Raw genomic sequence first — 14,048 nt, forward strand, 5'->3', positions numbered from 1 at the left:
TCAGAGGGTGACTTTGTTCTAAGCACTGGTGTCGTACCTGGTTGGGTTAGGCCTGCTTATTTGAAATCTATGGCTCCCTTGTGTTGCAACCAAGTGCTGTCACAATCCATGTGCTTGACCCCTCGCTCTATCCTAAAGACACTCTTTTTTTGTGGCTTGGAGTCTGCTCGTATATATCTATTCTATTTCTCATCCCTCAATGTCGTATTCCATTGTGTCTATCTCACCCTCACTTTCACTCATTGAAAGAATGACAGTCTTCGTACTCATCATTGGAGCCATCTTTGTCCGATTGCTCATCGTCTCCTAGGTTTTGGTATATCTCTTGTCTCTGATCGAGGACTAGGGCCCAATTGTACATGAGGTTTAAGTCATGCACCCTGGTCCATTGCCACCTTGGTTCGTCTAACAGATCTTGGAGTGGCTTGAAGTTTGTTGCTGGATTTCCAGCTAGCTTGCTAGTCAAATACTCCAGAATCTCTTGGAGTTCCCTCTTGTTATTTGGCACTTGGAATGTGACAGGTTTAGGTCGCCCACAAAGGGTTTGTGCCATCATGTAGACCGGTATGGAGGGTGTGTCTTTTGACTTGCTAACTGTCTTAATGGCTTGCTCGTATGCCTCATGATCCAAGAATGGCAAGTCAATCATAGCAAGGGCATGCATCCAGTCTCGCTCATCCTCTGGGAATGGGATATACTTGGTCAAGGGCCCATAGGACTTCTTGACTTGAGTGTTACCTTTAAGCATCGCGGAGATGGCATCCAAGTCGACTGGTGAGATCTTTTAAGTGTCCATCTTTACCCTCATAGCTTCATTCTATTTCCAAGGAAGATTAAGCCGTTACCCCAATCTTCGATGACTCTGGCATTGCGCATCTAGGGTCGGCCTAATAGGATATTGTAGTCCACTCCCTTCATGCCTATAAAGTCAATCGAGAACTGGACGCCTGTGATTTTCACCGACCAGTTTTTAAGCACCCCGAATGGTTTCACTCTCATACTGTTTGCTACTGTGACATTGAACCTAGCAATCTCAATAGGCGGGTTTCCCCAAGTCTGAAGCACTGTGTGGCTCAGTACACTAACCCCTACTCCTGTGTCTACAATCCCCTTTCTCGTTGTGTCGTCTAGGGCTAAGACAGGTAAGACCGCATGCATCTTCGTGCCTTCCTAGAAAGCATTAATGTGCAAGGACTTAGGCATAGAGTGCAGTGTCAGACTCGGTATTTGTGTCTCTGAATCATGGTCGTGCAAGTCTGGAGCAGCTTGCTCTCGTGATCCTTCAACCCACTGTAGTAGCTTGCTCTCGTGATCCTTCAACCCACTGCTTCAAGTCTTGCCATAGGGTGGAATGCTGCCTAAGCAGGTCTCCAAGGCTCAGCGTCATAGGGGTGGTCACTAGTGTGGTAAGAAGGTCATTGGCTGCTCGTCTTTCTCCTATTCTGGATTGTCTTGGCCAATGGCCATGACTGATTTGCTGGCCTATAGCGTCAAGGCTTTGCCTAAGTGGTACCTCTTGCGGCACAATTGCATCTCTCGATTTTGGTCGAGGGGGTGAGACTAGCGTGCTTATGCTGGAGAGATCTTCAATCTCATCCTCTAGGATGGGCTTAGCATCTTTTAGGTGCTCTTGGGCCTCTTTTACCCTTTCCTTCACTTTCTCGATAGCCTCTAGTTTGGTGCTTCAGATGCGGGTACTCCCCTACCTTAGCACTTCCCTTTTCAGCCGTCTTAGAAGCTGAGGTTTCTGCCTCTGCATCAGTGACCTTTCCAACAGGTAGAGTCATGGCACTCTTAGTTTTCAGTGTGATCTTAGCTTCGGGTTTCTTCTTTCTCCATCTACGGCTCTTCTTCCTGATCGAGGCTGCATCGAGGTTGCTAGGACCTGGCAATGATATGCCGGCCTGCTTCGTCTGTGCTCGGGTCATGACACGCAATGGGATAGGTGTGGCCTCCCCATCGAGGTTCTCGATGCCGAATAGTCCCAATGGGACAGATGGCACATTGGCTGAACTTGAGGATGGTTTTCGCTTGGGATAGTCAATGAAGAGATGAGTGATTCTGTACTCAGGGCACCTTAGGTCTGCCTTGTCTCTATTTGGTTGCTCCCTTTCAGGACAACTTGATGAGACGTGCCCTGGATGACCGCAAGTCCAACATCTGATTGGATCCTGCATCTACCCTCCAAGGTCTCTACCTCAGCCTCTTCCTAATGCCATCACTGGTACTGGTCGATAGTCCATAAGGACTGCATTGCCCTTGTCGTCGTGCGAGATGCATGGGCATACGTAAGTCTCTTTCTCATTTGGCTCCTCCATGTAGTGGACTGGAGCGTCACTCAGTGGATGGGTCATGTAGGGACCATGCGGTCTAGGTATGCATGTAGGGTTTATGTCCATTCTAGGAATATCCGATTTAATGTCGTTAGGCACAGGAAGGGCTAATGGGGCTCCCCTTTCGAAGAATTGTTGGGGTCTGCTCGTTAGATATGGCTGGCCATATGGTTGTGAGTATGGAAGTCTTCTCAGTAATCTGCAATGTGCGATGTCATGATCGAATCTACCGCAATTAGCGCAAGGTCGTGACCTAGGGTCTTGACACTCGGTCGACAAGTGGTTTCTGCCACAGTACATGCATTGGACATGTGGGCGTGTTGGTCATCTCAACATATCCTGCAGTTTGGCTATCTCCATTTTTACCTCAGCCAAGTCTTGGTTTGTTGCAATGGCTTTTCCTTTGTCCTGGGCCATTGGACCTGATCGTTCACTAGAGACTGACGCTCTCTCTGAACTCTACGAGTTGGTCTCTTTTGAATTTGAGCTCCTGGAGCTCCGCTCTTTCAACTGGTCATTTACTCAAATGGCCTCTTCAAACACCCTAGCTAGCGAGTCTCGTTGCAAGCTCGAGTTGCTTGCCAAGGCTTATACAGCTCTCCGTATTCCACTGATAAACATGGTGGACACCGCTCTTTTGGTAGGTTGTTTGCCCATGGGGATTCTCTTAAAGAGGCTCCTCATGTGGGTGACATAGTCGCGGATGTCCTCTTTCTCTTTCTACTTGACATCCATCAGTCTTACTAGTAGATTGTCAAAGTATCCGAGCTCGTTGATGAAGAGGTTTTTGAGGCTATTAAAGTCAGCTCGTTCTCCGGCATCTAGACTCGTGTACCAAGTCCTACCCTTGTCGCCTAAGCAAAGCCTGAATGCTTGAGAGCGTTGAGTCAAGTCGGTGAGGTTGTTGGCCTCGTAGACTTGCTCAAATTGCTCTACAAAGTTGTATGGATCATCGTGGGGTTGGTACTTATGGAGTTGCTTTGCAACAATTGGGATTTTAGACTGGCCCTTAGAGCCTTGGTTTAATCCTAATCTTGCTAGTAATGATGTTGCTAGTGTTGTAGCACTTTGCTTTGCTGCTGTGTTGTCGAGCAATCGCTTCATGAGAAGCTCACTCAATGTCAAGTCTCCTTCTAGGGCTCTCTCATGATCGGTTTGATTCCCACCTTCTAGGTTCAGCACCACCCACTGTACCTCGCACAATTCTGCGTTCTGCCTTAAGCTCCTAGCACGCTGGTCTTGGTTGTATTTCACTATGCCTTGCAGTGCCTTGTGGGCTAGCTTCCATTCCTCTTCCAAGTCTGTTATAATGGCCTCTGTTGTTTTTCCGCGGTGCTCATACCAAGCATGCATATCATAGCTGCTCACTAGCTGCTGAATTGCCTCTAGAAAAACTCCTAGGTCGAGTTCCTCATTCGGCCTGCGGTCTGAGCTTTCCTTTGTCATGATCACGTTATCATGCTCCACCAAGCTGTCGATCAAGTTGAGCAAGTTGGTTAGATCCACTTCTCTAGCGTCGTTTGCTTGGTCCTACTCTGTGCTTTGGTCGTCCGTCTATGTCTTGGGATCTTCTCCTATTGGTGGATTCCTTGAGATGTTTATCTGAGTGAGTTCCTTGACTTATTGCATCCAATCCTCAATTTATCTCTACTCAATCTATGTGTGTTCTTTCCCGTGCACTTGTGCTTAATCAGGCTTTCAGTTGTCCTTAAGTGTATTTCAAGTGCGGAAATTCAGGTGAGTGTGGAAAACAAGTATCTAAGCGGCTTACGCACTCTCGCTTCATTTTAGGCCTGATAGGCTTGTTGACCCACTTCTGGCCATCTTGTCAAGTTTTAGGGTTTCTTGCTGCGTTGTCTTACCCGTTTTAGGTTTGTTCAGGGTCTTTGGCTCAGCTGGCTATCGTTAGGACTCTGGGTCTTGCAATAGCCTACTTGAGCTGCTAAGTGGCTGCATCCTATGAATTTCTGTTCTATGCATCAGGAGGACTCACAAAGGTTTACGTGGTCGAACTCTAGCCGAGTTTGGTCTAATTTCCTGAAAATTTGGAAAAATCCTGACTCGGCCCAACTCGTCTGAATTGCAGGGACCGAGTGATGGATTCAGACGGGCCGAGGGTTGAATGTGGGTTGAGTGTGTCGCTCGCACAGGCCGAGTTGTCGTGGCCGAGGGCCGAATGGGAAGCTTGGATAGGGTGACTCGGACACGGTGATTCGAATGGGCCGAGGAGATTCACTCGAACGAGCCAAATAGGTCTATTTGGATAGGCTGAGGCATGTGGGCCAAGGGCCAATTTTCGATATGGCCGAGTGAACTTTTGGCCGAGTTGGTTCATTCGGACGGTCGAATGGGGTAGATTGGCCGAGGGCCGAGTTGCGAGTGGGCTGAGTGATATGCTCGGATGGGCCGAATTGACTAGTGGGCCGAGTCGATCGAGAGTAAGTGGATCTAGAGCCGATTCTAGGACTCGGCCCAGGAACCGGCCACTCGGACGGGCCAAATGACGCGTGATGATGACAACAAAGGCATAATTTGCTCAAATCTTACAACACATGCAATCATATCACACAAGAGCTTCCAGATCAGTACCAAGGCATAAGGGGAAGGGCTTGATATACTTGGAACACGCGGTAGACTCCCTGACAGCAAGATCGAATCAAATCTCCAAGAGCTCTCTCTCTCTCTCTTTCTCAATGTCAGGGTATGAAATGAGCTCTTCCTTGACTTCTTGGCTCTTAAACCCCTTCCCGGGTAAGGTTTTGATGTCCCCAATCACTCACTTGCCGACATTAAACATCCCAAGCACTCTTTTTTTCCATTTTTGCATTATTTGTGCCCTGTTTTGCCTTGTTTTACAGCAACAAACCCTACGCTTTTACGATCCGATTTTCTAATCCTAACCTATACTAAATGCAACAAAGATCGAAGGCAAAAAACTGAAATGATTCCTCCATCTTTTCCAATCATCAAACCAACAAAATAACCCAAAATACTTGTTTCGAAGATTAAAAAACCCAAACTTCCTACTTATCTCAAGCTCTGTTTCGAGGATGAATCCCTTACTTTGATGCTCGATATGAGGCGCGCAAGTGCTGAAGCTTGAATCCATTTGTCTCGGCAATGGAACCAAAATGTAGTGGGAGCTCACGCTCAACCGCCAAGACCCATGGACAGCTTATTGTTTCAAGCGTTTCAAGTAAGCTCTCATGGCTATCTCTCACCTAGCCAACGCATCGTCGATTCTCTTGGGGTGTAGTGAGCTTACCTTGATGCCGAAATGAGTTGCCTCCTCTCTCGCACATGCCAGTAGCTCCACGATCCTAGATGCTAGTTCAAGCATCCTCAAGCCTTCTCCATCTCCAAGCTCCATCCACCATAGCCGCGCATGCGAGAAAAGAGAAGAGAAGAGAAGAGAGAAGAGGAGATGGTCAAGAGCTTCACCCTCTTGATCCCTCACTCCCACACACTTACTCACTCCCTCACACTCTCACACTCCCTCTCTCAAGAGCACACACAGAAGCAAGGTGAAGAGAAGAAGAGAGGACTCTTGTTAGCCACACACCAAAGAATGAGCTTCTCGTTCACTTTTCAACTTTATATACAAAACCCCAAAATCCCATGCACCCATCCCTTTTTACATGACCGGCCATTTTGACAAGGTTCCTTTTTCTAATTCCCTCTTCTTGCTTCATGCCGTAAGCCTATACTCGTCTATTCTTTTACAAATGGCACAGGAGGGAGCTTGGCACTCTTTTACAAGAGTTTTTAGAGTTTTTTGAGGCACCTTTCATTTAAAACTACACTTTTTGCCTCAGCTTAGCTTTAGGGGCCGCCTCTATGCCTTTGCTCTTTTTCCATCATTTTTTTACTTTTTCCTTCATTTTTCCGCCATCTCGAATTGAGGTTACGCCTTTGCTCTTTTTCCATCATTTTTTCACTTTTTCCTTCATTTTTCCGCCATCTTGAATTGAGGTTAACACAGAGAGAGAGAGAGAGAGAGAGAGAGAGAGAGAGAGAGAGAGAGAGAGAGAGAGAGAGAGAGAGAGAGAGAGAGAGAGAGAGAGAGAGAGAGAGAGAGAGAGAGAGAGAGAGAGAGAGAGAGAGAGAGAGGTAAATACTTACTTAGAGAATAAGCAATGCAAGGTAATGGCAAACTAAGAGCGGATTTTAAAGCCAGCATTCAAGTGCAAAAGGATCTCGAGACCCGTAAAAGAGGCGTGTTTGGTGTAAAAATGAAATAGCTACGGATCAAGGAGTTGGAGTTTTCCTAGATGCATTTCAACATCGGAAATCCAATCCAAGTGTCCATTTGTCGATCAGAGTCTATTTGAACCCCCATTTAATGGCCAGAAGGTTTGGCATTATGAAGTAACTACTATTGGATCTAGAAGCCCAAAATCATGTGATAGAAGCCAAGAAGTTGATAGATTTCAATACTAGAAAGTTGCACATCGAGTTAGATCGAGATTCTGAGGCTGTTTGCCCCTCCAACCAGATCGAAACCACTTTGAATAAGTGTGAAAATGCAAGATTTGAACTAGGTAAGTTGGGGGGACAATTTTAACCCTTCATTAGGAGCCAAAAGCCACAATTTCATCATGAGATGGAAGGGGTGTGTTTTTTTCAGTGCTTGCTTCTCCTCATTAAGAAAATATTTTTTGTACCTGTTGAGATCCTCCTCCTCCTCTTGGGCCTGATTTACATCGATTTCTTGCTCTCCATCACTTCCATCCTCGTCGTAAAGAATGATGTAGTAATTAGCAAGATCAAAATTAAGTCTTTCTCTCGTCTCTTTGTTCCTTATTCATATGGCTAACTTGATAAATTAGTGATGGACGATGATTCAAAAGTGTAATGGCATATAGATCGGGTAATTTGGATGTGTCAACTACTGGAAAATTGCACCAACAACTCCATTTCCTTGAAATATGAGATGTATGTATGTAGATTTTTGAGTAAGCAATCTTTATTTGATTTTTATGATGAATTGTTAGTGCATATGATGGAAAGATGATTACAAATGATTGAAATATATTTGCCGATATTTGTAATTTCAGAAATTTATCAATTTTTCTTTTTGTATATTAAAAATAATAAAATTAAAAAAATCCAAAACACGAGATTTAATGGAAAAATGAAATTGTTTTTGGGTTTTGTGGGTCAAATGATATTCATATGGCATGAAATTCAATATGCTGATGGACACACTTCATCTAAGTCATAAAAATAAGAAAACTTAGAAAAATCAATAATTTATGTTGAAATAGATAAAAAATGCATGAAAAATAGTCAAAAGAAGAAAAAATTAAGAAAAAATATTTTTTTGTGCTTAAAAAAGTTAAAAAAATAGAAGAATATTTGTGAATGTATAATGAAGATAAAGCATGAGGGTTTGCCTTAGTTTGCTTTTATTCATATGTTAAAGTGTCTGTTTAGGGCTTGTTTCTATGAAAAATTGTCACAAAATCTCCCTACATTTGTGCAAGCAATCTAATATATAAACAATAGGGGGTGTAAGGTTTAAATGGAAAGACATTTGATTAAGTTGATGATTTCTTTGCATATCTTAACATATAGGCCATGTTTTGTATAAGTTTTAAGAGGTTTAGTATAGCATGTGTTAGTCTGGTGTATTGTTCCTTTTAGTAACACAGAGCACGATGCTACTAGAAGGAAATCATGAAAAGATTGTTTGCACACTTCACATTTACTGATTTTTAGTTAAGTTGTTTGAGCACAAAGTGTTATACACTTTACATATGTAATCTAAATAGGGTATCAAAAGATAAATTTATGGATACATTGTAATTATATGTTTTGGTGACGACCAATGTTAAGAGTGTAAAGTTTTCCTTTTCTATAGGTTAGTACGATATCTAAGAAAATCGATCAAGTGAGGAACATATATAGTCTCTTGGATCGTTATGGTTACATTACGAGGGAACTCTATTACACTCATATTCTATGTGTAAGAGGCTCATCCTAGGGTCAAATCTTGGGGTGTAGGAGAGCTGTAGGAGCCACAACATTTTGCTAAGGAGAGCTCTTTATGTATGTGACATTAGGTGCTAACCACCTGTATATTTGGATACTCCCTTTGTTGGAGTTGGGAAGGAAAAAATTTGAGGGACTACAAATCGATGCAAACATGTGATTCACTTAGAGTAGTGTATAGCCTCCAATCGCTTCTAGCTACCAAGTAGTTCGATATTGCTAAGAAAGAGAGGTATTGTTGATCCAATTAATATCCTCGTTAGTTCGTCAAGGGGAGGAGGAAGCTTTAGCATTCCCCTTTTCTCGAAAAGTCAATCTACTTTGAGTGGGAGTATAACCCCACTGATACAAACCCTTAAAGCAACCCCAATCGTCATGATGGCGCAACCCATTGCAATACTGCAGGAATGCCAGATTTGCTAGCCCTAGGTTTTTCTCTACCCATCTTTCATGGGTTAGCAGAGGAAGATGCAAAACTTCACATTAGTGAATTCTAGGAATGAATGTTCAATTGCTGAATTCACGACGATGAAGGACATATCATGATGCTTTTCAATATGACTCTGAAAGGACGAGCTACAATTTGGTATCATGGCTTGCCAGAACTACAACCATGATTGATTTATTCTTTGCAATGTTTTGATGAAGAGAGTTTGCTCCTGAGAGAGGTCAAGAGCCCCACGAGAATGCTCAAGCTTACACCAAGGAACTGAAAGACATGTTTCTTAAATTGCAAATCTCTATTTATATTCCACCTGTCGCCCAACTGTAATACTTTTTACATGGATTAGATTTCAATATCCAAGTGAAGTTGAGTAGTGTTGCTATTGCAGATATAGACATTGCTATCACATGAATAGAAGAGGTAGAGTTATGCTTACAAGTGGTCTACGCATTTAGGGTAAATCTAAATTTGAGTCTAGGTCTTGGAAATAATTTGTCTTTGACTAATAGAAGTCAAGGTGGAATTAGTACACATGTGACCAATTCGAATGGAAGAGGAAGCATAATGTAGAGTGTGCCCATGCTGTTGTCTCCTCTTAATGTTGCTATGCTGATGGCTAGCCAAATGGTTCCACTAAATAATGAAAACCAAGTAGTCAATGACCAATCCCTAATCAGGTGGTTAGGCCAGCTAAATGGCAAGGGGATGATCATGGTTATGAGTCTAGTATATCAAATGTTCTTGGTAAAGTTAAGGATGTGATGAAGCATTATACTAATATGATAACAAAACAGTATATCAAATGTTCTTGGTAAAGTTAAGGATGTGATGAAGCATTATACTGATATGATAACAAAACAGTATAGACAAATAGCCATAGATGTTAATTTCCTAAAGAAGCAGCAAAACTTGATAAGAAGTCAATGTCCTAAAGAGGGTGGTCCATCAAGATTTAGCTGTAAGTGGTGTGGTGGTCAACATTTTTCAAGGAACTGCTCTAATGTCAAATGCCATAAATGTGGAAAGTCTAGCTATCTAGCTAGTACTTACTGGAGTAAGATTAGAGTAAGCAACCATCGAGTAGGGAATAAACTTTTATAGAATGAGGGACCAAAGTAACTATTGTAGAGAGGAAAAGCTATTGTAGAAGAGTTGCCTAGTGGTTGTAGTGTCAGCCTTATCGAAGTTGTGCATGTCAATACCAATGAGGCTTCCAATTTATGAGCCATTACAAAAGGACAGAAGGTTAAAGAAGGTGTTAAAGATAATATAAAACATGTTGAGGCAAACTCTAAATAGGATAATAAGGATATACAAGTCCTTAACCCTAATGTGGAAGCCGGTCCTCTAAAAGCTGCTAGTGGCAAAGCTGACTCCAATAAGAAGCTACCAAAGAAGAAGGTAAAAGCCAAGAAAGAGGCACCTAAGCCTATTCAGCAAACCAAGAGAAAGAATGGTATGGCGGGAGAAGAGAACCATTGCTAATTATCATGAATTTGACTTAGCTAATCCTCTTTGCAAGGTAAAGCTTAATGTGAATCTCCTACATAGTTGAACAAGTTATCTCTAGGAGTTTATAAATAATTTAAGAAGATCCTTGGCACTGGGTATATCAATGAACCCTTGGGAATAGCCCATGTGGGAGATGATTGGTTTGAACATGTTGAAAAGCATTGCCCAAGGGTAGTAGCATATGTTGATGGCATATTAGTGGATCATGCCATTGTGGATATTGGGATCCTTTGTCAACATTATGAGTTTAGAAATGATAGAAAGGCTGGGACTAAAAATCCAAAAGGATGCCTCCACAATTTTGTGGATGACTGATGATAGTTTAAGACAACCGGAAGGTTGCATTACCAAAGTCCATGTGATTGTTGCTAATGTGGAATGGATTTTGGACTTTAGGGTTATTAGATTTGCAGGGCAATCAAGTTATCAAGTATTACTAGGAAGGCCATGGATCTCACAATTCAACTATGATGTTGATATACCTATTGGTCGTTTGATTATTTGTAGAGATGCCATATGCGTAATGGTGGATGCATATCCTGAATCTCCCCAAAGCGAGAGAGTACCTTTATCTTCAATAGAATTGAATGCATTAGAGGATCCTTCTAGCAGTGAGACTTCATCAAGCAATGAATTAAGAGAGGGATACACTACAAAAGATGTCTAATAGGTGATTTTGAAGAATGAGTTGATAAAATCTCAAGATAGAATTAGATGCAGATGTGGTTGAGCTAGATCTTCGTACATTGGATGAGCCATGATCGATTAAATTAGGTTCTATGCTTACTATGGAAGAGAGGAAGGACTACGTGCCCATGATCCATTAAAGGGTTTATTACTATAATATCAGTTTGAACAAAAGCATACAATGATGAGCTTTATGTTTTGAATGCCTACAACTGCTTCGGGTACTCTACATACTTATATGGATGCTTAGCATTTATGCATGTGCCCAGATATGCTTATGATGCACTTTGAGCTTCACATTTGATCTCCACTGGATGTATTTGGATTTTGGCCAATTTTTTCAGTGACTATTCACTTGTGGGTTGAAGAAATATTGCATGTATATACCCCCAAATGTATTTATGATGTACTTGGGCTTCCGAGATGCTATGAAACTTATGTCTTGAGCTTTCCTCGCTCACTTTACACTTTAAATTTGTATTCGGTGGAAGAGACTTATATTTACTTTGTAGAACTTGGTTCTTTAGAGACAGTGAGAGTTTCTTGCTCATGTATATGCTTAGTAGATATATGCATACATTATTCTTGCAGATATACTAACTCTTGTGGGCTGATTTGCTTTTGAGCTTTTGGATACCCATTACCCATCGTTAATAGTGGTTGTCAAAGGTAGATGCTTATCACACGTTGGTTGAATATCATAGTTATTGGTACTTGGTTGTTGCATTACTAGTTGTATTCTCTATATCTCGGATTGCTACTCGAATATTCTTAGTAGTGGAAACTTGCTCCATTGGTCATTTTCCTACTAATATATGGTCATTTATTGCAATTTTATGGATAGCAATGTTAAATACTATTACCTTGTTTGAGCACTCTATTGTCTATTACTTATGGATAGCTATACCCTCTTTTGTTCCCATTCTCTTGTTCGCCCTTTTGGCTCAGATTTTGGACTATTTTACTATAATTACAACATCCCATACTCTTGTACTTTGCAGTCATTTGTAATCATAATGGCAAGTACTTCTCATGCATTAGTCGATAGTGTTATTTTCAACATTAAAAAGCTTAACGATAACAACTTCCAATATTGAAAGATGAAAATGTGGCATGCATTGATGTAGAAGAAGTAGTTTAAGCCATTGAAGACCAAGGGAATAAAGCCAAAAGATTGGAATAGAGATGATTGGAATAAGCTTGATGAGTTATACAAGTCCACTATTATATTATCTTTGTCTAAGCATGCGTATTTCAATGTTATCTCTACTACTGGCGATGTATATGATTTATGAAAGTAGATATGTGATCTTTATGACAAGCAAAGTCTTGCATATATTGGCTGAAGAAGCTTATGGACCTTCACATGAAGAAGGGCACCCCTATATCTACTCATTTAAATGAGTTCCACTCTATTTTTAGCCAACTTATATTGTAGGATATCAAGTTTGAGAAAAATATAAAGTCTTTGTTCTTGCTTGTCACACTACCACATTCATGGGATACATTTCATATTGTAATGAGTGCTAATCCTATTGAGGATGATTTTAAATGTAGTGATGTAGACAATGCTTTACTTATTGCAGAAGCAAATAGGAAGAATATTGATGCAGCCTGCACTTTTCATGCACCTATAGTTAGAGGTAGAAATGGTAATAATAACCATGGTAGAGACTCTCAGTCCAACAAAAGTAAGTCTTAGTCTTGTGGGCAATCACATAGTAAGTCCCACAGTCATAAGTCCTCTTTGACATGTCATTATTGTGGGCAATAGGGTAGTCCATTAGGCAATAGTGCCATAAAATGCGCAATGAGAAAGGTAAGGGAAAAGTATATAAAATGCAAAGTCTATTGAGATTGTAAAGTCCAATGTGAAGATAGAGGAGATAAATACCTTGACATATAGTTTTGATAATCACATTCTTACTGCTTCATCACTTGATGCTAATTGGTTGAATAATGCCGTGTCTTTGAAAGAAATGAAAGTTTTTATCCATTTGCAATATCTACCACCCTTGGATTATTCTTGTTTTGATTCATGTGATCATTGTTTATATGGCAGGCAGACTAGTCTAACTCTATGAGTGTGAGTGAGCCTTTGGATCTTACGTGTTCAGATGTTGGTTGCTCCATGCCATGTCAATCCTTGGGTAGCACGAAGTACTTTGTTACATTCATAGATGATTATTCACATAAGGTTTGGGCCTATCCCATTAAGTAGAAATGGGATATTTTGCTGATGTTTCAGTGTTTTTGTGCTATGGTTGAGAACAAGTTTGGCTATAGGCTAAAATGTCAATGGTTTGATAATAGAGATGAATTTTTCTATAAGGCTTTTGAGCAGCTATGTGATGAGAGGGGTATTAAGTGTTAATTGACCAACCCATACACCTCATCCCAGAATGGTGTTGCAGAGCACATGAACATGACTATTTAGGAAAGAGTCCATAGTATGCTTAGTTAGATATGTGTATATCATAGCACTATTAGGTTGAGGCAGTTACTATTACTGTGCATTTCATTAATAGATCCCCATGTATAGTTCTTGGTGGTAGAGTTGTAGAGGAAGTATGGTCTAGTAAACTTCCCTTGTATGCATACTTGCAAGCCTTTCAATGTGAGGCTTTCTACCATATTTCCAAAGACAAGTGTAATAATTTATGAAGTCTATCAAATGTGTCTTTCTTAGATATGGGGATGTGGGTGAGATATGCTATCATCTTTGGCATTCATAGGCACAGAAGGTTATTTATAGCCATGATGTTATTTTCCATTAGGAAAAGATGCATATGAGACCAGAGGAGGCCATTGAGCTATATAAGATGATCCTTTAAGATGTCATGCTATAGTATACTTGGCCCCAATGAGACATCTTGCTATAGTTGTTGATGATGTAGAGGCTCGGGATTTGGAACTTTGTCAGATGGATGTCAAGATGATTTTTCTACATGGGGACTTGCATGAATACATTTATATGCAGCAGCTCAAGGGATTTGTGAAAAGAGATAGAGAACAGCTAGTGTACAAATTCAAGAAGAGTCTTTATGGGCTTAAGCAAGTACCTAGGGAGTTGTACC

Source organism: Lygodium microphyllum, chromosome 10 (assembly GCF_053477565.2).
Source record: "Lygodium microphyllum isolate KBCC chromosome 10, Lygodium_microphyllum_v1.1.10, whole genome shotgun sequence".
NCBI classification, from domain to species: Eukaryota; Viridiplantae; Streptophyta; class Polypodiopsida; order Schizaeales; family Lygodiaceae; genus Lygodium; species Lygodium microphyllum.